The sequence below is a fragment of the Pavona decussata genome, unplaced genomic scaffold (assembly GCF_977016875.1).
Source record: "Pavona decussata unplaced genomic scaffold, jaPavDecu1.1 SCAFFOLD_217, whole genome shotgun sequence".
Lineage (NCBI taxonomy): Eukaryota > Metazoa > Cnidaria > Anthozoa > Scleractinia > Agariciidae > Pavona > Pavona decussata.
In genome coordinates this window covers 1,122,977-1,149,426 of record NW_028145622.1, presented here as the reverse complement: position 1 = coordinate 1,149,426, position 26,450 = coordinate 1,122,977, and the positions used below count along the sequence as shown (strand labels likewise).

Genomic DNA, 26,450 nt, shown 5'->3' with positions numbered 1-26,450 from the left:
AACATGACCATGTTCGCCAAAGGTATTGAACTGACTAATAGAACCGTGGCCTTTTTTGGTGAAATATGCGGGCTACTTTCGATACAGCAGTGCCGCATACAGTCATTTTTTTTTATATATACATATAAGAATAGCGAGGCCAAGATATTTTAAGAACATGCTAAGAACACTCCAGGCAGAGTCGGTTAAGAAGGTTTTTAATTCGACTATTTGTTGTTTAAAATAAGTAGTGTGAATACGGCTTATTTATTATAGACTTTAGTCCCATTAACCCATTCATTATGTCACTTTGCAAACCTCTATGTTCACTAGTTTTCACAAGTCCAAATCTACTGTGAGTTGGTTGGCATGCCGTCTTGGGCCAAGCACTAGAGTATGCAGCGTAACCATGTCACAAGCAACTTGATACCACATCGCGGCGAGTAATGCTGGTCTATAAGTTTCCGGTGACACACACGTTGCTTCATTGAAACGCCACATTATAAAGTTTAAAAAGCATCATAAGGACCTTTTCAGGCTCAAACAGCAAAAAAAAAAAAAAAAGGAAACAAAAACAAAAAAAAAACAAAAACAAACATAAAACTAAACAAAACAAAAAAACAAAACAAAAAATTAATATTGTTCAACCTTCAGACCCAAAATTAAAGGTTCTTATCAAAAATGGTATAGACATTACATTTTTCTTTGCTTAACATTGATAGTTACTGCTTAAGTTGCTCATGGTTCCCTTAATCTCATGTTTCTCTCATTTTTCTTTCAGCAAACGATTGCAGTCCAAAGCACAGTTTGTAACCCCAGCTGCACGAGCAGTGCCTTATAGTCACATACCACTGGTCACGCCAAAGTTTGATCCTCGGTAAGTCAATATTAGAGACCTTTAGATGCTAGCTTGGGTACGAGATTTTCCCGCCAAAAGAGAAGGAGTGCATGCACGAATGACCCAGTGTCATTTTTGCGGGAAACGAGGTAGCCGTTATCACTTTATTTTTACTACCATTTTTTTGTGAGGAAGGCGTAGTGCCCAAAACAAGTCTATAAAATGTAAGTGATCTCTCCTTTTTGATATCACGAAAAGACTTGAGGCTGGTTTACACGAGCAACGCAAGTGCAAGGGCAAGAAAAAGCAAACACATGTGTGAACTACCACAACGCAAACGCAAGCGCCAACGCAAGAAATGTAATTTTTTTCATTTACTTACGCTTGTATTTCACACGTGTGAATCCCAAAGGCAAACGCAAACGTAAGATGGAAAATACTCCGGGAAACAAAAAAGGAATTCCTTGTTAATGTCTTCAGAATTTGAACATGACAGGACGCAGGCGGGCTCGACTGTAAGTTCCGCAAAGGAATGCTAGTAGAATCTACTAGCATTCCTAACATTCCTCAAATTAAGACTCACCCGGCTTCTTTTCTTTTGGGACTTGCAAGGTGTCGTAATCTGTTTTTTTGTCATGGAGGATGTAATTAAATCGAAAACAAAACATTCAGGGTATAGGAATATGATCTGGACTACATGTCACATCAAGAAGTGCCAAGAAATAAAAACGTGACGTGAAATTAGAGTAAATGCAAATGTACAATGTAATTGCGCTACTCGAAGTGGCGGACGCGGCCGACTAAAATAGCTCGCAAAGGCGGGCCATTTACTGGCGCAGAGATACTCATGAAGAAAGGTTAAGGCAGAAGAGAGGAAGGAAAAAGAGAAGACGTGAGAGGGAAAGAGAGGCAAGAAATGCTGTAACGGGATCCTGCAAATTATTTGACAGTGTAAATATACGGTTTCGATTACGAAACAATCACGCGCATAACAGGACACAGGCGTTCTCTACTGTGAGTAACGTGGTGCAGAATTTACAAGCATTCCTAGATTATTCTGTTTTGAGACCACAAAATTGTATGCCGAAAGAATATGATCTAAATTTAATCATCGAGCAAATGATACGTTTTCTGAAATGAAGTGCAACATTTTCCCGGAGTATATTCAAGAGGGCAGACATAAATCAAGCGCGCTATTAAATCACCTTGAGACACGGTTAGAAGAAACATAAAAAAAGACATCGTGAGCTTGGGAGTGAAATCCTGAAAAAAGTGATCGCACGAGTGTTATGTCAACACAGTACAATGACAAATGCATTAATTAAGGTGAATCTTGAAGAATATGCATATTCATGGCACTACCATAGTAAACAGTTGCTCTCTATTAGTTTAAATTTACTTTAAAGTATTATCGTATTTGTAACAAAAAAGTTGCGCCGGGTAAGGGAGTCTTATGTGGACAAAATTATCAGATCCCATGGCATTTGGCGAGCGGTCCTGTTAATGTTGTGACTAGTTGTCTCTCTTCACTTATAATCTGCGATACCAGATACACTAATTGTCTCGCGATTTTTCGAAGAGACTAAAAGAACCCGAAAATTGAGTACGATATTTGCACCGGAAAAAAAGTTAACTTTTAGACGAAAGCAAAATGCACACGAACTTTTCCATAGAAGAAACATCAGACTGGCCCCGCAGAACAAGCGTTATTTTTCGTGTGTCTTTCGCGGGCGAGCGCAAAACGCGAGGAAAACGCCCATTACAAGTCACGCGCGACAGGAGTTACATGTATATTAATACCTCTGTCTTGTTCCATCATATTAACGATGCTATAGTAAACTGTACAAGGAGAAACAACCTTCAGTCTTGTGGAAATAAATTACTTCATGTTATTTTAGAGCGTGTATGTAAGGGGGGAGGGGGGGGGGGTATCCACCATTCTGATCGATATCAATTGACCGATGCCTGGCTACACTGGTGACCGCATTGTCACATCATACCATGTAAAATTAAAGGCTGTGTTTCTGTATTAGCGTTTTTTTTTTACGTTACATCAGACCGTGTCAGGTGGGTCACCCGCCGTTCTGATGGATAAAAAGCTAAAGGCTGAATTGCTGTATTAGCGTTTTTTACGTTACATCAGACCGTATCAGATGGGACACCCGCCGTTCTGATGGATAAAAAATTAAAGGTTGAGTTACTGTATTAGCGTTTTTTACGTTACATCAGACCGTATCAGGTGCGTCACCCGCCGTTCTGATGGATAAAAAATTAAAGGCTGAATTGCTGTATTAGCGTTTTTAACGTTACATCAGACCGTATCAGGTGGGACACCCGCCGTTCTGATGGATAAAAAATTAAAGGCTGAATTGCTGTATAGCGTTTTTTACGTTACATCAGACCGTATCAGGTGGGACACCCGCCGTTCTCATGGATAAAAAATTAAAGGCTGAGTTGGTGTATTAGCGTTATTTGTTTTGTTACACGAGGGCATGACAACGATATCAACCACGACATTGGCTGTGCATTTTTTTATTTTGCATTTAATTATTTTTACGAGTTTGCTATATAGTCACTTCCTTCATTACCTCACCAGCTACATAGTTGCGTGTTTTTTATTGATTTTTTTTAAAATACTGACCTCACTGATAAAAGTGTTCTATAGAGTCCCCTCATTATGGTTTTGTCTGGTGTGAAAATACATCTACAATTTGGACATTTCGAGCACAAAGTGAATTTGTCGTGCCCCCTGCTCTGAAAGTGAGTATGGATTGCTCCATTTCATTGTAAGTTCAGGAGTATAAATTTTAAGGGCCGCTCTGCTACACTATGAATGTTATGGCGCCTACCCCCGGAACAATAACCCGGATGATGCACAATGCAAGATCATGTTGGTCGTGTTTATGTTAAGCGTGAATATTCAAAATTGTGGTTGTCTAGGCAAATGCTCTTCTGTGATAACTTACGTCTTCTTGACTAAGCGAGACTTACCTTGGTTCTGTCCCTTGTATTTCCTTTACTTCAATGCCTACCATTTCGCATAATTAACACGCGCCAATTCCAAAGCAGAAGAATACGTCTCTCAGGTTTTGTCTTCGCATCTGTCCGGCTTCGCTTTCATTAGCGGCTCTTAGCAATTGCTTCCTTTTATTTCTTGCTTTGCGCATCTTCCTTTTTTTTCCTCTAATGAACCTCCACGCGACTTTCGTCGGCATGATCGATCACAATTTCGGAAGGGCGCGCTTCGTTCTCGTTCCCGCTAAACAGTGCCGTAATATAATTACGCGATCGCATTTCAAGATGCTTGTATATGTGCCCGCAATTCCACACAGTGATAGTTATTATCCAAATTTGAAAAGCCAGCGGCTTATCGCAAAACAATAGAAACATTAGTTGGGAATGTTGTGTTCCGGAAGTGAATGTACAACTAGTAGATCTAAAGGCCCGGTCAAAAAGGATGGCGATTAGTTTCCGAGCTTTGTGCACAGGACGCATCGTACGACATTAAGGCTAATATTTTTTTCACCATACAATTGCAGCGAAATTCGCGCAAATCGATCTTGTTGATTCATTACAAAACAAAGTACGTGGCCAAGCAAAGCGTCATACAATCTTGGTATTTTGCCGACGCGTCCCTTTTATATAATTAAAGGTATAAATATATAATATTTGATTGGTATGATCAAGAATTGCTTGGTACCTCTCATTAGACGGTACGTACATAAGCACTGGCAGGCCACAGACTTATTTAATTCGAATTTATCCTCGCCATCTTCTTATGTGAGGAGTAATGCGGTAATTTTGTATCGAGTTACGATATTCAAAAACACTGTCCAGATCGCAAAGAAAGAAGTGAGAATAACATGAGCCGTTCATTCTCTGTCATATTGAATGAGATTACAGACGCCTCACGGAACCGCAAAGATTAAATCTCTGCGTGACCTCGTACTTACAGTAGACTTCCACTGCGTCCTCTCATGCAAAAGTGCCCAACCCCACACCTCTCAAAACTGAAATGGTTAAGCCCTAGCCTTAATCCCTAACCAACTGTTGCGCCCATTGTTTTTTTTTTTTTTTTTGTTTTTTTTTGTTTTTTACGTTCTTGTTGCCGTCGCCGTCATCGTTGCTTAAGCTCCCTAATGTTTTTGTATTGTCAACGAATTGTAAATCCTTATGACTGAGTGACTTCATTTCCATTTCGCTGTGATGCGATAAACGAATGGCCCTTACAGTAACGCTAGGCTGATATCAACGCAGTATAAACTGTCAAAAGTATTTACAATGATTACCACGTGTGTTTAGGTTGCCATTGACCCCCGCTCTGCTACGAGAACCGAGAGCTGGAGAAAGGTGAGTGAGACTTGTACACTACCGTTATCAAAGTCAAACTGTTTTTTTTTTGTTTCAGCCAATTAGCGAGAAACTGTTGAGAATACAGTGTTCATAATGTCAGTTGTCTTAATCGCCTTTTGGACGAGAGGCGTACGTACCCGCAGGGGAGGGGTTAATCAAGCTGGTACTGCTACAACTGTAAAGAATTTATCGCAGTAACGAAAGCAGAACGTATGCGCAGTAACAAAAGTAGGCACCTTCCTTTAACTGAAAATTCAGGCCAAGAATACAAACAGATCACACTTTGAGTGTAAATACAGTCAACTCTCTCAAAGCGACCACTTCTCGTAAGCGACCACCTCCCGTAAGCGACCACTTCGTAAACAACCGTTTTGTTTCTCAGTTAAATACTGTTTCAAGAGCTCTCTCGTAAGCGACCACCACTCAAATTTCTAAGGGACCGCGACCACGTTTTAGGCCAGAAGTTTGACATAATTCCAAAATGTTACACAAAGTTTCGTCAGAAGAATGAATAGATGTGAAAAAATCAAATAAATTAGTTTCAATTTGCCTAATTTTAGCTGAGAGGGTAATATTTTAAGGTAATTAATTAGGCTTAGCATTAGCATTAGGCTTATTTTATTGATCTTTCCCGTAAGCGACCACCTCCCGTAAGCGACCACTTTGTCGTGCACCAAGGGTGGTCACTTACGAGAGAGTTGACTGTATATGAGTCTGCAGATGAAAGATCCTCGCAGTTAGTACGCAACTTAAGCAGTTGTGTACCAATTGCCAGGATCTTTCTTCTATTTGATCAAACTTTGTTAGCGACACAAACATCACCTCTATGGCAGGACATTGACCTTGGAAAAACAGAAAACAACATTTGGAGCGTTATCTTAAATGCTTTTCGTGGGTCCACCTAAAATTCTTAGATTCTAGGTATGTTTGGGGTCCTCGTTGATAATGGGCTAGCATGGAACAAATACAGTTAAAGCGTTCGTTCGTTTCTGTTTTTTTTATTTATTTATTGTATTTATTTATTTATCTATTTATTTATTCATTTAATTGACTAAAAGAATACGGCGAAAACACGGAACGACGTTTCGGTGTCATCTTTTAAAAACACCATTTATCAAGTAAAGAATGCAACAGAAAAGATAATTTCTACAGAAACTAAAGGTGTGAAATAGAATAAATTAAATTAAGACTAAAAGTAACTGTCTGGTGTTCATTCAGTGAGGTGTTGTAAAGTGAGACTTTATGTCCGTTCACTGGGTTAGACAAATAGTTTCGCGCGAATGGAGTCTGACTGAGTGTTAAGACTCGGTTTCTTCTTGCGGATGCACAGCATTTCAAAGATTAAGCAATCAAGCTTTCCCTGACATTTCTTTAGGATGATGAAGTTGCTTGTCAGGTCGCCAATTGTGTCAACTTGGTCATCGTTCTTCAGGTGCTTCCCGATGGCGGAGAATCGATGCTCATCAATGCGTTGGTGTAGGTGACGACTGGTATAGCCGGTTGGTTTGCGTTGGTGTAGGTGGTCTAGGTGACGGCTGGTATATTATTTATTTAAATATTTATTTTTTCACAGAATCATGTCTTTAAGTGGATCACCAATAGTCAACCATGGACCCCTTGCAACAGATGCCGAAGTTCTTATTCCGCTTGGAAATCGACAGGTGAATTCTTGTGTCCCATGAACTTATGTATTGTTTATGGCTTGTTCATGTTAGCTTTTGAACTTTGTTTTGTCTTATTGGAGCGAAATGAACTTGTTATCCCTTGTTTTATTATTCTCTAAAATGTCCTCGCTTGATGAAAGTGTTGGGAGAATAATAAGCTCTAACCCTCGAATAAACGCCCACCCTCATGGGCCCAAAATTAAATAAGCGCCCAGGGAGGTTAAAAATATTTCAATGTATTTAGCGCAGACCACTAATTGGGGACACTTTCCAGATCAAATTGTAATTTAGAAATGTTGGTTTATGAAGAGATTTGAAAACAGGAGTAGCCGGAGAAAATCCTCTCGGAGCAAGGACGAGAACCAACAACAAACTCAACCCACATACGATGCCGAGTTCGGGAATCGAACCCGGACCACATTAGTGGGGGGTGAGTGCTCTCACCACTGCGCTGTCCCTTTTCCCCTAGAAGCAGGGACCAACAGTCACCGTATAAATACGGTATTTCTATTCCGGAACAGTCCCAAATGTTTAATACGTCCGTAATTGCTTTCCTTGCACTATACTACTTTGTTCTTTGCAGACCTTCCATCTGAACACCGCATCTCACTTGAGCCCATCACAACCTGCCATTCTAGACGATGCGGCGCGAAGGAATGTCGAATTGCTACAGGTGAGTTGTCTTTCTATACAGAGCTGAATCCCTCGGGGAGGGGGGTATTTTCTGGGTCCTGGAAGTTATCAAGAACGTCCTTTGGGGGAAAGTAACTTTGTCTGATAAGAGGGCCATCACTTAGGTTTTTCCGTATGGCGATAAAAACTACTCAAATAATTCACAAACAACCTATTTCTCTTACTCTTGCACCGGGTGGGAAATATGAAATGTTTTCTCCAAGGAACAATAAAGTGTAAGCAGTTTTAAGCGATTTCTCCAAATTATACATGGAGAACTTGAAATGAAAAATTGCAAGCTGCAATCCATTTCCATCCCAGCCATCTACAGGCAAAGATAAATGATACTAGTTTCTGTGCACTAATAGGGTTATTGGTAACAAAAACCATTATTTTATTGTTCGATCCATACAAATACAGTCGAACCTCCATGTGCGACCACCTCTTGTGAGCGACCACCTCCCATAAGCAACCACCTAAAACAAAACACCATGTTTTTCCCAGTCAAAGCCCTTTAGTTGGAACCTCTCGTAAACGACCACCTCTTATAAGGGACGGCGACCACCTTTTTGAGGTGACAGCATTACAAGTTTTCATTTCTTTTAACCGCTTGAAAGCGACCACTCGACACATGATCTGATCTCTATGTCCGCTGCATGTACCACGCTACACTCAGAGTTTACGAGGAACTTTTAGTGACAACCTGGCCTTGATCGTAATGTAACCAGGAAAATATACGCAGTAAAATATCTTCGAATAATTAGGTGTGTCAGACCTGCTCCCAGAAGAGACCCCCTGCGGTTCGATTCTCGTAAGCGACCACTAAATCTTGGCATTCTGGGTGGTCGCTTACGGGAGGTTCGACTGCATGTCTTTTGGCTTTTCAATGACACTAAAAACAGGTGATAGTCTTCCCTTTAAACTCGCGCAGAAATTCTAAATTATGGTTTATTTTTTCTTACAGCAAAAACTGGCGCAGCCGCTTGTTCTCCCAACTCCGGCGCAGAAGAAATAAGGATTTTCTTTTTTTCTACATATGTAAATTTTTACAACATTGATTCCTTCTTGAGCACAAATGTTCTATACCAATGAGGCTTAGTTCCGCACTTTCATTTGAACTATTTACACTTAAAAGAAAGATTTTATCCAAAATAGGGGCAAAAAGTAGAATAACATTTTTCAACTAGTGCCAAATAAAAGTATTACACATCTGCTTTTATCAGAAGGATCATTACCTTACGATTTCATCCACAGACTCAAAAAGTTAGAAACACCTTGTACAGCCTAATAAACAGCACCACAGAAAAGTACTGCTCAGTAGCTTTCATTTGAACGGTCACACTTTAGGATCTCATCCACAGCCTCAAACGTTAGAACCACCTTGTATAACATAACAAACAGCACCACAGGAAAGTACTGCTCAGTAGCTTTCATTTGAACCGTCATACTTTAGGATTTCATCCACAGCCTCAAAAGTTAGAACCACCTTATATAACATAACAAACAGCACCACAGGAAAGTACTGCTCAGTAGCTTTCATTTGAACGGTCACACTTTAGGATTTCATCCACAGCCTCAAAAGTTAGAACCACCTTGTATAACATAAGAAACAGCACCACAGGAAAGTACTGCTCAGTAGCTTTCATTTGAACGGTCACATTTTAGGATTTCATCCACAGACTCAAAAGTTAGAACCACCTTGTATAACATAACAAACAGCACCACAAGAAAGTACTGCTTAGTTTGAAGGGTCACACTTTAATATCTTACATCCTCTCTTCTCAAAATCCAAAGAATCAAGGATAGATCCGCCATCTTAGCGGAAGTTTATTTAACCATCTTAGCAGGCAGTTTCCATGGCCTTTTGCAAAAACGTGAATGTGACGAGTTCGTCATTTGTTGTCTTTTCGTGCTTCACAATGATTGCACACGCTATGACCTTTGGAAATTAAAATTTCTTTCATTTTTCTAAGAATACAGCCTTGGTAATGTTGGTGTCCGATTGTAATCGATACGTTTTCTACCGAAGATGACATATAAAATGACTTTTTTAAATAATCCCTGAATATTCGGTTCATAAGGGCATATCCAAAATCAACACAAAAAGCATGTTCTGGCAATTGCCAACACACACAGGAAATTTTTCCACTGCTGTTATCAAATTTATTTATAGTCCTTACCGAGATTTGCTTAGTCCAAATAAAAGAATTTATCGCACAGTTTAGACCGATGTAAAATCATATATCGGCTGGGTTATTCCCTGTGGAATGAAATAAACGCTCTAGTAACAGGCCACAATGATGATGATGATGACGATGATAATGATGATGATTATGGTGGTGGTAATGATGATGATGATGATGATGATGATGATGATGATGATGATGATGATGATGATGGTCGGACATTTTAAGAGATGAGCAATCGAAAAAAATCGAAAGGTCGTTCGGGTTGTTGTTTTCCTCGTTGAAAAAAAGAAAAACGTAACAAATCCATGAAGTGATCAGAGAAGGGATTCGAACTCAGGACCTGTAGATTACAGGTCCTCTCCTCTGACCACTCTGCTCTGAAGGGGAATGCTGTAAATCCTTTGAGAAAAACGCCTCGGCTTACACAAGTACCCCCTCCCAAGGCGAAAGGCTTTTAATTTATGCATCTGTCCCCTTATCGATGATAAATTGCTTCAGAACATTGTCAAAAATTGTTGTGGATGCATGCGCCCTTTCGGTTCATGGATCTACAACAAACTTCAACAATCAATGAGGACATTGAAACATCAAAACCTGACGTCAATTCGTTTTTCGTCATAACAAAAAAGCAAAAAGATTTGGATCGAATGCGAGTAAAAAGAGTAGAATACGTGTAAGAAAGAGTGAGGTAAAGACCCCAAAACTTGAATTTCATCGTCAGAACTAAAAGGACTTCAGGTTTACATATTTAAAATTCTGGAGGAATAACTCAGCAATACAATGGAGAATATTGAAATTTTGAAATTTTAAACCTTTATTTGAGATAGCCATTCAATGAGAAGGCGTGAAACTTATTCCAGTGAACACGGCTGCCTTGAGCTTCTAGTTACTCTCTCTTATCGGGCCACAAATTATTATTAATCCTAAAACAAAACGTAGTATGGTATTTACAGTTGAAACTGGATTATTTGGCTCTCTGGGGCTCCGCCTTAACCACAAGCACCGAGTTACATGTGCATGTTTTTAGAAATCTCGACTCGATAATATTTATAAAGAATTCAGTAACTCGTCGTAAGAATCTGGAAAATTGAGGAGTACAGATAATCGATTTTCCCTTTACTAAGGAAAAGGGAAGCTATTTCAAACTGACATGATGGCCTATTAAGTCGGTATTCGAGGACTAGAATCCAGTTTCTCCAACAATGAAGAATTAAAACTAAGCTTTGTGGATGGAGATGCTTTTTTGTGACTAGGTAACAAGCAGCTAGTTGGTAACTACTAACATTACACACCTAGCTAAAGCTTAGAGCGCCTAATATTGGAAGAAACTTCACCATCATCTGCAGTGTTATAAATCTTAATTCGTAGCTCCACTTGTGATCGGAGCACTAAGCTCTCTTTACTATTTTTGTGTGATTTCCAGCTCTCCTAGTGTATTTAAGACAAATACAGAGAAACCATGTTTCAATTACTCCCGGCAAAACAATAATTCTTACGTTTAAGAGTTCATTCTTCCAGCTAAAATCTAGGATATTAATTTCTTTTTTATGGTTTTTGCTTCTTTTCTCACTATTCTTATCCTCTAGTAGTTATAATTTCTGAAGTAAATGTCGTTGATCACCAAATATTAAGCTGTTATAAATCGAGAAAAAAATAACAGTTTCTTAGAATGAGGCATATGAGTAATGTATGCGGGTAGTAAAGAAAGAATTTTATCTACACACTTATTATATTGAATTTTTTCAGAGACAAATTTCTCTTTCTCTACCAGTTTGCTTATTAATTATCTACAGTATGTAAGCAGAAAAGAAAAAAAAAATAACAAAAGTATAAGATTCAATCTAAAATATTGCTTCTCAGCACAAACTTTTCTCGGCAAAAAATACTAACACAATCTGTTCAGGTAAATAATTCGCTATTTTATAGAGAGTCAACAGTATTCCTTAGCTAAACACAATTCTAATAAAATTTGTCAAAAACTTATCTCCACTATTTAAACAATCAAAATCACACGCTACTCAAAAATAACAAGCTATTTACAGTCTCTTGTCATCGTTTTCTTCTCATGACGATTTTTGCTATCATGTAAGCCGTCACAAATGGTACTTTGGTTTTTTCTTCATTTATCGCAGATCTGCATTCAGCAGCTAAAAAGCAAAAACGACAGAAAGGAAAATTTGAGTAACAACAACAAATGTACAATTAACTATTTGGTTTGTTGCTGTTAGTGATACTCTATACCTGAGTGCAAAAGGTCAAGTTTTAAAAATCCTATTATGCGTTAATGTGCCACCAGATACTATGTAAATATTCCCCATCTAATACCGCTCGCCTTGTCCCCCACCCTTACCCTTTACAGGTTTACATTGTTACGGAAGACACATCTTCATTTTCGATTCAACCTTAATTTAGAAGCAGGAAAATCGGTACAATGATCTAAAACCTACCGAGCCAAAACCGAAGATCGTGAACGAGCATTGCTTTGTGTACTACTTTAAACGAGGTCTATGCGAAATGGACTATGTGGGTTATACAAACAGACACCTATTGTGTAACAGTAAGACGCTTAACCTTAATTAAGACAAGCTTAAGACAAAATTTAGAATTAAGACAAAATTAAGACAACCTTGGGAAACACATGAAACACATGCATGAATTGGGCAAGCCACCCTTAACCGAGAACTTTGTACCGTCTCGTCTTTGAGACAGAATGCGTTTGTTGCAAAATTCGCTGTTATATAAACTCCGTCATTGAGACGTTGTTTACAAAAGAGCTGAACCCCGTCAATGAACCTGAAAATTGATTCAATTTGCGCGAAAGTATTTATTGCAATGAGCTTTCCGATCCGGGCCTCTCCGCGTACGTCGACCTTGGTCTGTAAAAGGAAGATCAATTACTTTTGGCCGCAATCTACAACAAGTTAACAGGGAGGTCGATACATTTTTTAAAAGGATTCTGACCCTTTTATGAGATGAATGAACACGATTTTAAAAAAAAGGCGAATCAATGATTTTTTGGGGGGCCGGTTGATATAAAATATGATGAAAGAAGATGCACCGAAAAGATCAATAAAAACAAGGTAAGTTTACGTCCTCTGGTTTAACTTTGCTTCAATCTGTAAGATTTCCTTTCAGTGGAACAGATAGACATGTGTAACACGAGACACGACAGCATCATTTAATTAGCAAATTGCACCGTAACGGCCAAAAAAAAAGGTAATAATAAAATTGAAAAATAAAGATATTTTTAAGCCATTAACTTAGACCTGCCTAACCACTGGAACAAAAAAACAGTCTTTATATTGAGAACAAGACACCCTTTGTGTGGAGGTTATAGCATTTAATGTAATCTGATGTAATTAACAAGGTGAGGAAAAGGGTATAGACCCGGCAGTTTAAAATTGAAGCTTTAAAAATAAAAAAAACATATCGATGGGGCTTGCGGTTTGATTTAGAGCAAGTGCTACGAGAAGTAGTACGATACCAACAAACAATCTGTTTAACCCCCCTCTCCCACAAATGTAAATAAGGTAATCTTGCCTTATGTTCAAGCTTCCGATTTTTTTTTCCTTAATATGTTGATCGTGATCCCCGCGTGCAGCGGGGGCGCGATAGCTCCGAAGAGAAAACGTCGCCACAGTCGAACATAATTTGTATCAGCAAAGTAAATCGGCGTTGAAATTGTGAAAGTGTGATAGAAACTCGACGTGCCACCCATTCCGACAGCCAGTAAGTTATACCATTGCATGCTGTGAGTGGCTGACACCGTGGCGAACTGGCATGTGCGCTCGTTTATACTGTAATTCAATGCCAGTATGTCGTCTGGTTCATATCAAAAAATAAACATCTTATAAAAAGAAAGCCTTCAGATTATTAAGTTTTCGTGCAGTTGTTTGACCGGTAGTACTGTATCTTTGTCGTTCTAGGATAAAGGGCAAAGAAATGTGTCTTCTTTTTATCTTTTAAATTTGGAACATAACAATTTTGCAGAGGGAACCCGCAGAGAGCTAAGACTTTTTACGACGCGCCGCAACGCTTCATTAGCTGGTAGATACAATGTAATTATATTATGTAACTACAACAAGTAGTCTTGTTGTAAATTGACCCTGAAAATCCCTGAGGAGAGTAGACAATAAGATATTTGATATTTGAATGCTGTCACAAATTTTCAAGACGACACTGAGCCTCAATGAAAATTGAAAGGACTTGAAAAAGCTTGAATGAGTGAAATGCGTAAATCTTGGAAATGACTGCTGGTTAAAAGGAATAGATGTGTAAATACAAAATTATCGAGTTGGGATTGTGTCATTTACATTCGCAAAATAGTGGAAAACATGGAGTCTATGGGATTGCTAGCGGCACATACGCAGCAAAAGCTGACTCGTGTACCTCCATCCCAGGATAAAAACAGGGAAATATTCGAGATACGGAAGCGACTGTGGACTTGGAGTCTTCAGAGCGAGCTTCTGTTGAGTATCATTAAACATACAGTTCTCTATGGCCGAATCGAAAATCAGACAAAAAAAATCCCGCGAAACAGAATTCAAAGCAAGTACATATGTACCAGGAACCAAGAGCGCGGGGAAAATGCGAAAGACAAAAACAATAGGTTCCGGTTTCACATTTTAATTGGTTGAGAAAGTGGCGGAGTCTAAAATCAAAACATACGACCGATGCAAACATTTCCATCGCGTGTCACTGTTGCCGAAAGACAGTAAAGCGCGACTCTCAAACCGTATTCTAGAGGCTTTATAACTTTGAGTTTTATTCTGCGTCATCAGTTTTCCCTAAGTAAGCTGAAACCATTTCCTTGCTCAAATTTTGGAGCACTGAATAAACCTCTCCCTAAAATCTCGGGTATATCTCCCTTGAAAACAAAAAGAAAAACAAAGTTTATCAACTTACACGCCAGTATTGCAGCTTTGCGTCTCCCTTCGCTTCCTCGGGCATGCCGTTCCGCCGCAGCTAGGATTTCGCTGAATTCTCACCGTTCGTGTTTGCGTCGACGTCCCGCATGATCCCGAACATGAACCCCAGGCACTCCACGTCCACACGCAATTAACGCGACAGCAGTGCGTGTTACACCACGCGTACCGCATTCTTGACGGACTGTTAGACGATGGACAGCCTCTACCACCGCAGCTGGGGTAGCTTTTGATTGATTTTCGTTGAAGAATTCTTCCCCCTCCACAGGGTCGCGAACAACTTCCTACGTTGTACCAATCGCTGAGGATACAATTACGAACAGGGCACCTTCTTCTGCGCCTTCGACGCCAAGCCCTCGAATCCATAGGACCAAACAGGACAATCAAACAAGCAAAAAGAACGAGAAAAACGCAAAAATGTTTCTTCATTGCGACGGGAGTGCAGCGCATAATAGTAAAAGATCAGCTTACCACTAAAATCTTGATGGATTTTTTAAATTTGATCCCGTTCTAAAGTGACGTTATTTGGCATGCAAGCCTAAACGTATTGGAAAACAAAGCTAACAGCTGATGGACGTGGAAATGTTTTGTTTTTACCATGGAAAGAGAAAGGAATAAAATATGACGAAAATACACTACACGTGTTAATCTCGTGTGTTTTTCACAGCAGATATGTATACGACTACACAGAAATCAGTTACACTTGGCTCGAGTCGATTTTAAAGTCGTTTGTCAGAATAGAATGTGACGAAAGTCTTATCAGGCGCTTTGGAAGACTAAAATACCCTACGGCCTTTCATCTCCAGATTATAAATTTGAGGCATTTAGGATTTCGAAAGAGGTCAGGTACAATTGCAATAAAAACATTTGATAACCCTTGAGTCACAATGTAAGCTTTTCAGTCAAGCATTATAAAGAACTGCCATTCCTATCACTCTTGATGAATTTCATGTAAATTTCTATGTCAAGCATATATAAAGAAATGCCATTCCACCTTAAGAGGTTATAACTCAAAACTTAGAGCCCCGTTGTGCAGTCTACAGATTAATTAACACGAACCGATTTATTGACGTGATTAGTAGACTCAATCTCATGGGCAAATTTATACGTTACAATTTGGTCGCCGATTTCTTTACCTGTTGGTGTGGCGCGGGGTACGTGACAATCGGCCTGATTCAAAAAATCTGTCGCACTGTCACAGATTTTAGAAATCGAGCCGATCTTCGTCCGCTCACATATCGGGCCAAATCGGCCGATTAATCGAACTACGTGTGAGTTACTTCCGCTTGAATTTCGCCACCTCTTTCTCCACAAAATCAAAAGTTCGAAATCACTTTGTCCAACATTTAAACAGCACTGAAGCAACGTACTGCCTGGTAGCTTTGATAAGAAGAATTCCAGCCACGGAACCACGTTACCTGACTTTAGTCTTCACTGTAAACGTGATCAACGATTTTAAAATATGCTTACCTAAGGATATGTTGAAACACGCCGGCGTGAATTCTGCGATTTCCCAAGTTTAAGTTTTCTTAGCAAACAATACTTAGAATACTTTAGAAGGGGCTCCTGAATTTGGCCCTTGTTTATCTTCCGTAAACGTTTTGTAGACAATTGTGGTATTAGAGGGGGTAGGTCACGCCATTAAACAATTTTTTTTCAAATATTATAGAAATTAGCTTCAAGTGGAACAATGTTTAATTAAAAAATATCCTCTATAATTTATTCACCATAACATCGCGTACATTTCTTTCAATATGCAATATGCCACTCATTGACACAGCTAACTTTAATGATTTACTGTTGCTCTCACGAGTGGTAGAACATCCAAACTAGTAATCGTAGATCCTCTGACCCATGCTGGGACTAGATTTTCTTTTTCCGAGTATACCTGTGTCACTGACTAAAAATATACCTCTATCATTTATTCACCAGGCTTAAAACACTCCATCGTATTTGAATTTTTTTTTCTGGTGGAGTGAACCCCTCGCACTCAAACCCTCTTTAATCACTTAAGTGAATTCTCGATCTTCTTACGCTCTATCCTTCACGGCTCATTAAACTGGTAAAGCGAAATGAACCAATCAATGTTTCCTTTACAAACACTCGCTACTTTGATTGAAAAATTTGAGTTATGTCTTACCAGCTTACATATAAACATCTTGAAACATTCCGGGACTCATTACCGATCAGAAGTGTCACAAGTTCAGCTAAACGCACCCACAAGGCTTGCCGACTGTAAATGCAATAGTTGCACTAGCTAGTTGTGCATGTTGATGAAGAATAATTTCTACAAAATGTCGGCGTTGTATTATAGGGTAGCGTAGTTACATGTCTCAATAAAATCAGATAAAGGAGTTTTCTCGATGGCCTGTAATGAGAGCCGGTCATGCGGTTTGAATTTGTTTACCGTCTTTCTTTGCCGTGCAGAAGTTGCTAAATCAATGCAGGGAACATTCACTCAGTGGACACCCCTGAAGGGGAAAAGCTCACTTCCTGCTCTCCTCGAAACCTACATTCCTCCCCAACCCCCCCCCCCCCCCCCCACACCCCTCCCAACTCACGTACAGACGCTGCACTTGAACTAGTACACCGGTATTGGCTTTCTGACGCAATTTGTACCAGGCACAATTGTAAACAAACCATCCAGGCTATAAATAGGATTTAAATAGAGCTGTTTTCATTTGCTTTTTAGTTCCTTTTGGCACGTGTGCATCGATGTGCGAGGACCTTTGTCAAACCGAAACTTGGCAGAATATTAAGACTCCATTGAAATCGTGGCCCCTCATTACGTTGTATAGCGTAAGGGAGCACACCTCCCTTCTTCCCTTATCCCTCAAACAGTGACCTGGGAGGAAGGTTCAGGCGATCACCGTCAAAACTTTATCCTCGTGCAAAAACTTTGCAGTTGTGCAAACAACATTGCCCAACACACCTGTGCACAGGCTTTGTAGACTTTGTAATTTTGTGGTTTAGGCTGATCGGAACTGAACGTCCTTTACCTAAAAACTTTATACATACATAAATTATTTCAGAAAATAATGTTGAAGTGAGTCAACAGAGAGTACACGTTCCAGTCGATGATAAGAAAACCACATTGTGTATGTTACCGCACGCATGGAGTATGTATTCTAACATTCTGGGATCAACTAGACCGTGATACTGTCACCGTCCTCATGTCCTCAGTAAACAATAGTTAATGGTCTTTACTACGTCTTAATACGCGTCTCGCAAAATTTTACTCAAATATCAAGCGGCAGAAATTGCATTATTTGTATCGGAAAAAAGAAGAATTCCGTCCATTGCCAAAGAAAGACTCTGAAAGACTGTAACCTTAAACTACACTTGTATAACCTTATTAAAAGCCTTCAAGTTTGACATAGAAGCACCCAAACTATTCAGGTAACTCTCACATAAATCATCGCCAACAACTCCCATCAACAAACCAACACGAAACACGTTCCTCCGTTGATAAAATTCGTTTCATAAAAGACATTGTGCTCAAGTTGCGCTTCTTTTCTGTAATATTGCTCTTTGATCGGCTCGGAACGTTTAATGTTTGTCACATTCAAAAAATAAATATCACATCCACTTACATGTTAAACAGTAACATTAAGATTTCAACACAAAACGTTAATATCAAACAAGCCGACAAACTCAATGATACTCACACGTTTGTGTTACAAGCCTTGGTCTGTTTTGCAGGGCAGGCTTTTCCGCCACACGAACTGTGCCTTTGGATAACTGGCGTCCGAGAATGGCTTGACATCCCACACCCCAAGCACTTGCTCCAAGGACTCCATGAGTATACACAGTTCACAGGGCAGCAGTCTGTATTTCATCTTCTCGTTTCTCGTAGGTGATAAGCACATCCCCCTCCACAAGATTCCGATACAGTTTTTCGCCGCGTACGAGTGGTCAGTTCTCCTCCGTAAGGTCGCGTACACGAGCTCCAACCAGTCCAAGCAACTGCTAACTGTACAATGCCTGACTAAACAACGTCTACGCCTCCGACGACGCCAGGCGTTTGAAGGCGTAAAAACGACAGCGATTATCCCAAGCGCTAAGATTACAGTAGTGCATCTCACCATTATTGGAAAGCAGCGTTAAAATTTGCTTTAAACGGGTGTTGTTTTTGTCTTTTCTCGAGCTTTAAAGTAGCCTTTACCGCTGGTGCTAGATACGACGTAGTCAGTAATAATGAGTGAAATTTTCCCGCGTTGTGAAATGAGTGACCTTAATTTTTTATTTCCTGTGGCAGGGGCGGGGGCTCGGTTCTGGTCTAAATCGGATTGAGGACGGTGAAAACTCACAAGTCATGACAAAAGAGAACCCTCAGCCAATACATATAATAAAAGTATGGAGGATATTCAGATTTAAAATGTAAATGTAAGTAAAGCACTACTTTCGCTCTGGTTGATCTAAGGCCGTTTATTTCTTTCGGTCATGCTATTCATCTCGCGACTCATCACACCACCGAAGCTAAACAGATAATCGCTTGTCCGGGGGGAGAAGGGTGTGGGTGAGTACACCCCTGTGAATCTTAAGAGGGGGTATTCCCCAGAAATCGAGCTCCTGAAAAAATGAATTTATACTCTGCATTTACGTCGCGAAATATAAAATTGAACTAACAAATACAAATTGAATCTGTACTCTGTTCACCTTTTAAAGGACTTTCAATAGCCAGGGCGCGTCTTTAAGAATTGAAGATAAAGGCGCCGGCTTATTCGAACGAGGGAAGAGCTCATTCGACTGAAGGCGCATATTTTTGGAAATTTAATTAATAGGGGCTCTGAGCTTATTTAATTTTACAAACTGTGGCCAAATATGTACCGGCATTTAGTTTTGAATATTAATATAATTTGCACATAAAGGATTACAATACAAAGTTGTTCATATATAGTTCTTAAAGCTGCACACTTCATGCGAGGAATGAATGAATGCTTTTGTTGTTCTTGCATTGATTGTTGCTAGTTTTTGTAGCTTGTTATGTTGACTAGCTGATCATGATAGACGTTCCTTTAGAAATGTCTGGTCCTTTAAAGACAGAAGTAATTGATACGTAAGCAGCTTGTCTTTTTCACTCAAGTAATCTTGACTTGACACTCAAGTAATCTCGACAATGCTGCTGATATTAAAGTTCAGGAACCAAATGCAAACGCTGCCGAGAACAGCAGCCCAAAGATCAAGAACCAAATACTGCTGGTCTTAACGTTTAGGAACCAAACACTTCTGACACCAAAGATTAGGAATCAAATGCTGTTCAGCACAAAGGTAAGGAGCCAAATGCTTCTGACCCTAAAGATAAGGAACCAAATGCTATTCAGTCCAAAGTTAAGGAGCCAAATACTGTAGAGCCCAAAGTTAAGGATCCAAATGCTGCTGAGCCAAAAGTTAAGGAGCCAAATGCTGCTCAGTCCAAAGATAAGGAACCAAATGCTGCTCAGTCCAAAGATAAGGAACCAAATGCTGCTAATTCCAAAGTTAAGGATCCAAATGCTGCTGAGCCAAAAGTTAAGGTGCCAAATGCTGCTCAGTCCAAAGATAAGGAACCAAATGCTGCTCAGTCAAAAGATAAGGAAGCAAATGCTGCAAAGCCCAAAGATAAGGAAGCAAATGTCGTTCAGCACAAAGTTAAGGAGCCAAATGCTGCTGAGCCCAAAGATAAGGAACCAAGTGCTGCTCAGTCCAAAGTAAAGGAACCAAATGCCGTTCAGCACAAAGTTAAGGAGCCAAATGAGGCTGAGCCCAAAGATAAGGAGCCAAATGCTCTGATCCCAAAGTTTAGAAACCACATGCTGCTGAGCCTAAAGATAAGGAACCAAATGCCGTTCAGCACAAAGTTAAGGAGCCAAATGCGGCTGAGCATAAAGATAAGGAACCAAATGCTGCTGAGCCCAACGTTAAGGAGCCAAATGCTGTTGAACCCAAAGATAAGGAACCAAATGCCGTTTATCACAAAGTTAAGGAGGCAAATGCGGCTGAGCCCACAGTTTAGGAACCAAATGCTGTCCAGCACAAAGTTTAGGAACCAAATGCTGCTGAGCCCAAAGTTCCCCTTAGCAAGTTGTAGAGCCACAGAGAGGCACCAAGTTTACTCATTAACTGCTGTATGTAACTTTCAAGGGCACTAACAGTGACGACTTAAATATAACAGTTTACTCCTTGTTACTTGGATCATTGTGCTAACATGAAACAGTGGGTTAAAATATCGGAGACACTCTGGAACGCTAACACCTTAGGACCGTTTGCTATGTCTCATAATTATTTTCGCATTATGTTTATAGTGTTACCGCTTGTTATTTAAACGGGGAAGGAATGTAGCGTACCAAGGTTTACACTAGCTATCCTTCCTGTGTACCGACTAGCTTGATCCACAACAGTATTTTTCTGACCTTGTATGCACCACGATTCACTAAACCAAAGCTAAATAAAATGTCTTAGTACGTCCGCGCAAATAGCGTTTATATGCAATGTTGTCTAGTTTCTACTCTGACTGCTTTAGAGAGCTCCCAAGAAGTAAGACAACACAGAGAAGCGATGTTAAGTTTTAGAAAATGATGCCTGTGCTATTAAATTTGTGAAAACTTTAACATGCCTTTGATCAGACATCAGACAAGAAGCTTTTTTGAACGGTCTGACGGTCGGACGGCAGTCGCTGACGGGTGACTGGCCGCTGGTAAGCCAATCAGATCATACCGTCTAGTCCATACGACCTTAAGCGCACGCTCCGATGGTTATCTGGATCGAAACCTTTGAGTGAAGGAACTTCACTCCTTACTCCCGCCAAAACCTTACCAAGTGATTGTACGTGGAGGCACTTGAGCCCCAATGTTTGTAATCGCGATATTGCGGGAGATCAAGAACTCATAAACATATATTTATCCAAACGGTTTCAGTTTCCTGACACAAGTTGCACAGGGAACTTTTGACAGCTTTGTAAACAAACTATAAAAGCCATAAATAAAGCGGGCGGCTGTGTCAAGGCATGAACCTTTTCACTGTGTGAAAAAAAAAATGGCAGGTCGGAAAGTTAGATGAACATTCAGGCCGCATTTGTGGGTGTCACGAAGGCCTGCGTTTGCCTGCGTTCGGTGGTTAACCGCTTCTTTACTCTCGCTCAGGAACTTTACGTTCGCGCTAACAACATCGAAAGCGCAGCGATCATGCAAGGTTAGGTATGCTCTTCCTTAATGAGAACGCATAAAGAAACTCTGTGGTTTTGATGAGGTGGAGCCAGAGCAGCAACTGAACTTTCTTTCGTCATGTTTTTGGAATTTTGAGCGTGAAAACGTGCTTAACAGCGTGGTGTCAACTGACATGGCACAGCATTTTACCAAACAATGCGGAAAAACGTTCTCACGGTTTTAAATACAGTGTTCTTAACTTACCATGATGGTACAGTATTTCAGTACATAACGAGGAAGTGACTCAATGGATAATTTGGTACATGTTCCAACCGATGATAAAAAAAATACGCAATATGTGTCGCTATATGAGGTTTATGAGGTTTAGGGCTAAATTGGACGATACGTAAACATTTATTAGACCTTGAAACTTGTCACGTTTCAAACTAAATAGCAAACTATAGACTTCCTTACCAATCCTCAGCCTGGGCATGTTTTTGAGACGTTCTTAAAACGTTTCGGCCAATTCATCCTCGACATTCGTATAATAAAGAAAGAGTGGAAAGACCACTTCATTCGCGGTAAAATCTACCCTTTACAAACAGGATACAACTTACCATGTTTGTATATGAAGAAACCAAATTCGATGCCGAAGAATGACAATGAAAGAACGTAACGGTAAACTGCAGCTGCGTAACCTTATTGAAATCTGCTGACGAAAGGACCTACTTCCACTCCACCCAAATCAAACTCGTACCAACAGACCGACACGAAACATTCTACGCCACTGCGTGGATATAATTCATTAGACAAAGACATTGTAAAAGCTCAACTTGCGCGCATTTTCTATGACAAATGCTGTTTAATCGGCTCGGAACTTTTAATACTTGGCCATATTTATAAAATAATAATAACAATAATAATAATAATAATAATAATAATAATAATAATAATAATAATAATAATAATAATAATAACAATTATTATTATTATTATTATTATTATTATTATTATTATTATTATTATTATTATTATTATTATTATAATCACCTGATAGCACGATTTCAATACAGAACACTTAAGACAAAATCTGAACAAACTCAAAAGATACTCACACGCCAGTGTTACAAGCCTTGGTCTGTTTTGCAGGGCAGGCTCTGCCACCACACGAACTGCTTCTATAGATAACTGGCGTCCGAGAATGGCTTGACATCCCACATCCCGAGCACTTGCTCCAAGGTCTCCATGAATATACACAGTTCACAGGACAGCAGTTTGTATTACATCTTCTCGTATCTCTTAGGTGATACGGACATCCTCCCCCACAAGACTCCCTTCTAGTTTTCCACCGCGTACGAGCAGTCACTCCTCCACCGCAAGACTGACTACACGGGCTCCACATACTCCAGCTGCTAACTCTACAATACCTCGGGTAACAACTACTACGACGACGACGGCGCCAGGCGCTGGAAGGCGTCAAGACGACGAATACGGTTGCAAGCCCTAAAATGATAGCAGCGCATCTCACCATTATTGGAAAGTGGCTTTGAAATCCGATTCAAATGTGTCTTTTTTGCTCTTTTTCGACAATTCAACGAACTTCCTTCGTCACCAAGGCCGCTAGTGTTATGGTATGTACGCCGGTAAATATCGCAGATCTATTGTACGTCTAACCAGAGGCGTTACCGACAGGAAGTGCAGTGTACATCAGTAAGAGCTCAAATGGTTACTAAAAATCGTGCAGGTCTTTTTAAACTTGATCCTAGGTTAAGCGAGCTAGCCTGCCCGGACGTATCAAAGTGCAGCTTAACCCGGGTCAAAATACTGTGGCTTTTCATGAAATGAAGCAGGGACAGACAACGGTAACATTTCATTGAGTTTCCAGATCGTTTTATATTCTTTTAAAAGCTTATCGATTTACTCTAAGCGAACACTGTTTCAAACTTAAACAAACAAAAGTTAATCTCATTCCTCGAATTTACGAGCGTAGCTGCTGTTGTTTTTGTGAAAATGCTAGTTGACCTTTTTTCGCTCTTGAAACGACACATTTTTGTTCCGAAAACAAAAGGAATTAGTTTTCCAATATTACGCATTTTTGAGGTAAGGTTTCGCCACGGGAAACCATCGTTTCTCATCAGAACTAAATCCGAATTTCTGAGGCGATTTAGACATTCCGAACAGAGATTCAACGTGAACTGAAATGATTGAAGTCGCCAGGTTCGTGTCAGCTGATCACGTGCATGGATTGCGTCGAAAGAATAAAACCTAATTAACCGAATTAAGGTTACACTAAACTTTATTGGCTTGTGTGTATTACCAGATTTCATCTGCGCGAACACCTACGTGTAAAACTCCGTGGTTACAGGAAGCCAATTTTACCCGAGAAAATGTATAATAAATTTACCTGAGGAAAGCGGTTTTGTAGCTTGGCCAAATTTCCATGGTTACGTCAAGAATGACAATAGCAATTTATTTTGACAGAGCCCTAGATGGATAGTAGGGTCGATCAGTTTCCCCAGATGAACCAACCGATGAAATATCGTGTTTAGACAGCAATTTGACAGCTTTATCGCTGGTTGTTGATTTTATGATGTTTTCATTATGCAATTGATGGGTTAAGCGAAGATGGAAATCACAAACAGAACTTCTTGGCGAGATATTATACGCTTACAAACACAACAATTTTTCTGCCGCATAGCAAACTTGTACATATACATGTTCTTACCTTCATTAGAAATTCTGGGCGAGACTAAAATGAGGACAGCGAACCGCTGAATTATGGACAATTGTTTCAGCAAAAGAGGTAAGAAAATGATTTTATGATATCATGCTGTACGAGAGAGGCAAATGCAACAAGAATAAATACGAGCAAGAAAAGCAGAAACATCGCTTTGCTAACGTTCCGACTATGTAAGCATTCAGCGCGGGAAAAAGCTCCAATGGGAAGCCTGCCGGTAAATGGAAATTGTGGGTATTTTTACTGCGAACAGAAATTTTTGGGTAGAAATATAGGTATTTTTAATTAGGATGTAGTCTTAAGTAATATATATTTTTTTTATATTGATTCATATATTTATATTTGTTAGTTTTTCTTTTGTAATTTTTATTATTAGATTTGTTCCACGTTCATCTATAGTCCCTGTAGCTCTTAGGTGCAACGTGGTTATTAAATAAAAGTAGTTTGTATTGCCTTGCATCACGTTGCATTGTATTGCATTGCATTGCGAGAGAGAGTCTCTCTCTCGCTCCAGGGGACAAGAAGAGGTAAGACCCTTGGAACGAGGTTATCTTCTTACAAGTTTAAGTTTAAACTTAAAAAAAATGTTACACTAGGTCCCATAAATATGATGAAAAATTTCAGAGCTCGTTTCTGATCACAGAGAAGCGTGACTAGGTAATTGTACATTAAATAGCACTGCTGATTATCCGGTTTTTCGGGAGGGGGGAGGGAGGGGGAGAGATGTCCTTTTCTCCTCTTCCCCCCTCCCCTTAGGAAGGCCTGTTACTCAGGTTACCGAAAAAGTAACAGCTGAATCAGGGAAGCAATGTCGGAAACTTAAACATTTCTCAGACATAAGGTAAGCAACTTTCTTCGTAGCTCGCCGGGATAGTTAATGCTGTATCGTGTGCCGGCAAATGCAGAAGTGTATATTATATGCGTCACTGACTACAAATATACCTCTATCATTTATGAGACACTCCATCGTATTTCAATTTTTTTCTCTGGTGGAGTGAACCCCTCGCACTCAAACCCTTTTTAGTCACTTTTGTGAATTCTCGATCTTCAAGCGCTCTTTCCTTCACGGCTCATTAAACTGGTAAAGCGAAATGAACCAATCAATGTTTTCTTTACAAACACTCGCTACTTTGATTGCAAATTTGAGTGATGTCTTACTAGCTTACCTATAAACATCTTGAAACATTCCGGGGCGTATTACCGATCAGAAGTGTTACAAGTTCAGCTAAACGCACCCATATTTTTTTCTACAAGGCTTGCCGACAGTAAATGAAGGCCTTAAGTGTCATTAGTTGCACTAGCTAGTAGCGCATGTTGATGAAGAATAATTTCTACAAACTGTCGGCGTTGTATTGTAGGGTTATCTTATCTTCTATGAGAGTGTGGTTACATGCATGTCTAAATAAAATCAGATCAAGGAGTTTTCTCGATGTCCTGTAATGAGAGCCGGTCATGCGGTTTGAATTTGTTTTTTTTTTTTTTTTTTTCTTATTTATTTATTTTTTTTTTATTAACTATAGAATACTAAACTTTACTTACAATACTAACCATACCAACTTAAGATACTAACCTAAATTACAAAAAAGTAATAATAATAATAATAATAATAATAATAATAATAATAATAGTTACAATATTAAATTAAATTCTTCTACTGACAAGGTATGACTATTTTTTAGACTTACAATGAATTACAATTCACTCAAATTTACTACGAATACTATCATAATAGAAACAATACTTAAATAATTCTACTAACACTTACAATATACAGTTACACAATAGTTGCAATATTAAAATTAAATTAAAAGTTGTTACTAACGAAGTAAGAAAAAAAAAAGAGACTTACGATAGGTTACAGTTGCACTTATGAATGAAAATACCACACAAAAGTTTATGTGTAATGTAATTCTTCACATTAAACTGGGGTTAGTACCCACTTTTTCTTAAAGAATTTTGTGTTATTGAT

General features: G+C 39.4%; 4 protein-coding genes across 14 annotated transcripts in view; 1 reads left to right on the top strand and 3 right to left on the bottom strand.

The window, feature by feature from the left end:
- Positions 1-26,450, bottom strand: part of LOC146459731 (uncharacterized) — a 174,935-nt gene that overhangs the window by 25,994 nt on the left and 122,491 nt on the right. Inside the window, exon 21 of one of the 2 annotated variants that reach the window (XM_085089045.1) lies at positions 8,865-11,842. The exons of the other annotated variant lie outside the window; for it this stretch is intronic. The gene's annotated coding sequence lies outside the window, so the exon portion shown is untranslated. Of the gene's footprint in view, positions 1-8,864; positions 11,843-26,450 lie in introns of those variants that run through there. 2 annotated transcript variants of the gene reach the window in all.
- The window catches only part of LOC146459734 (uncharacterized), a 159,204-nt gene that overhangs the window by 54,389 nt on the left and 78,365 nt on the right, over positions 1-26,450 (bottom strand). The gene's annotated exons all lie outside the window — the stretch shown is intronic.
- The window catches only part of LOC146459735 (borealin-like), a 135,543-nt gene that overhangs the window by 74,187 nt on the left and 34,906 nt on the right, over positions 1-26,450 (top strand). Inside the window, exons 10-14 of the transcript XR_014857836.1 lie at positions 761-856; positions 5,120-5,167; positions 6,744-6,831; positions 7,418-7,507; positions 8,471-8,670. The gene's annotated coding sequence lies outside the window, so the exon portion shown is untranslated. The remainder of the gene's footprint in view (positions 1-760; positions 857-5,119; positions 5,168-6,743; positions 6,832-7,417; positions 7,508-8,470; positions 8,671-26,450) is intronic.
- Positions 1-26,450, bottom strand: part of LOC146459736 (uncharacterized) — a 73,145-nt gene that overhangs the window by 26,019 nt on the left and 20,676 nt on the right. The window lies entirely within an intron of this gene.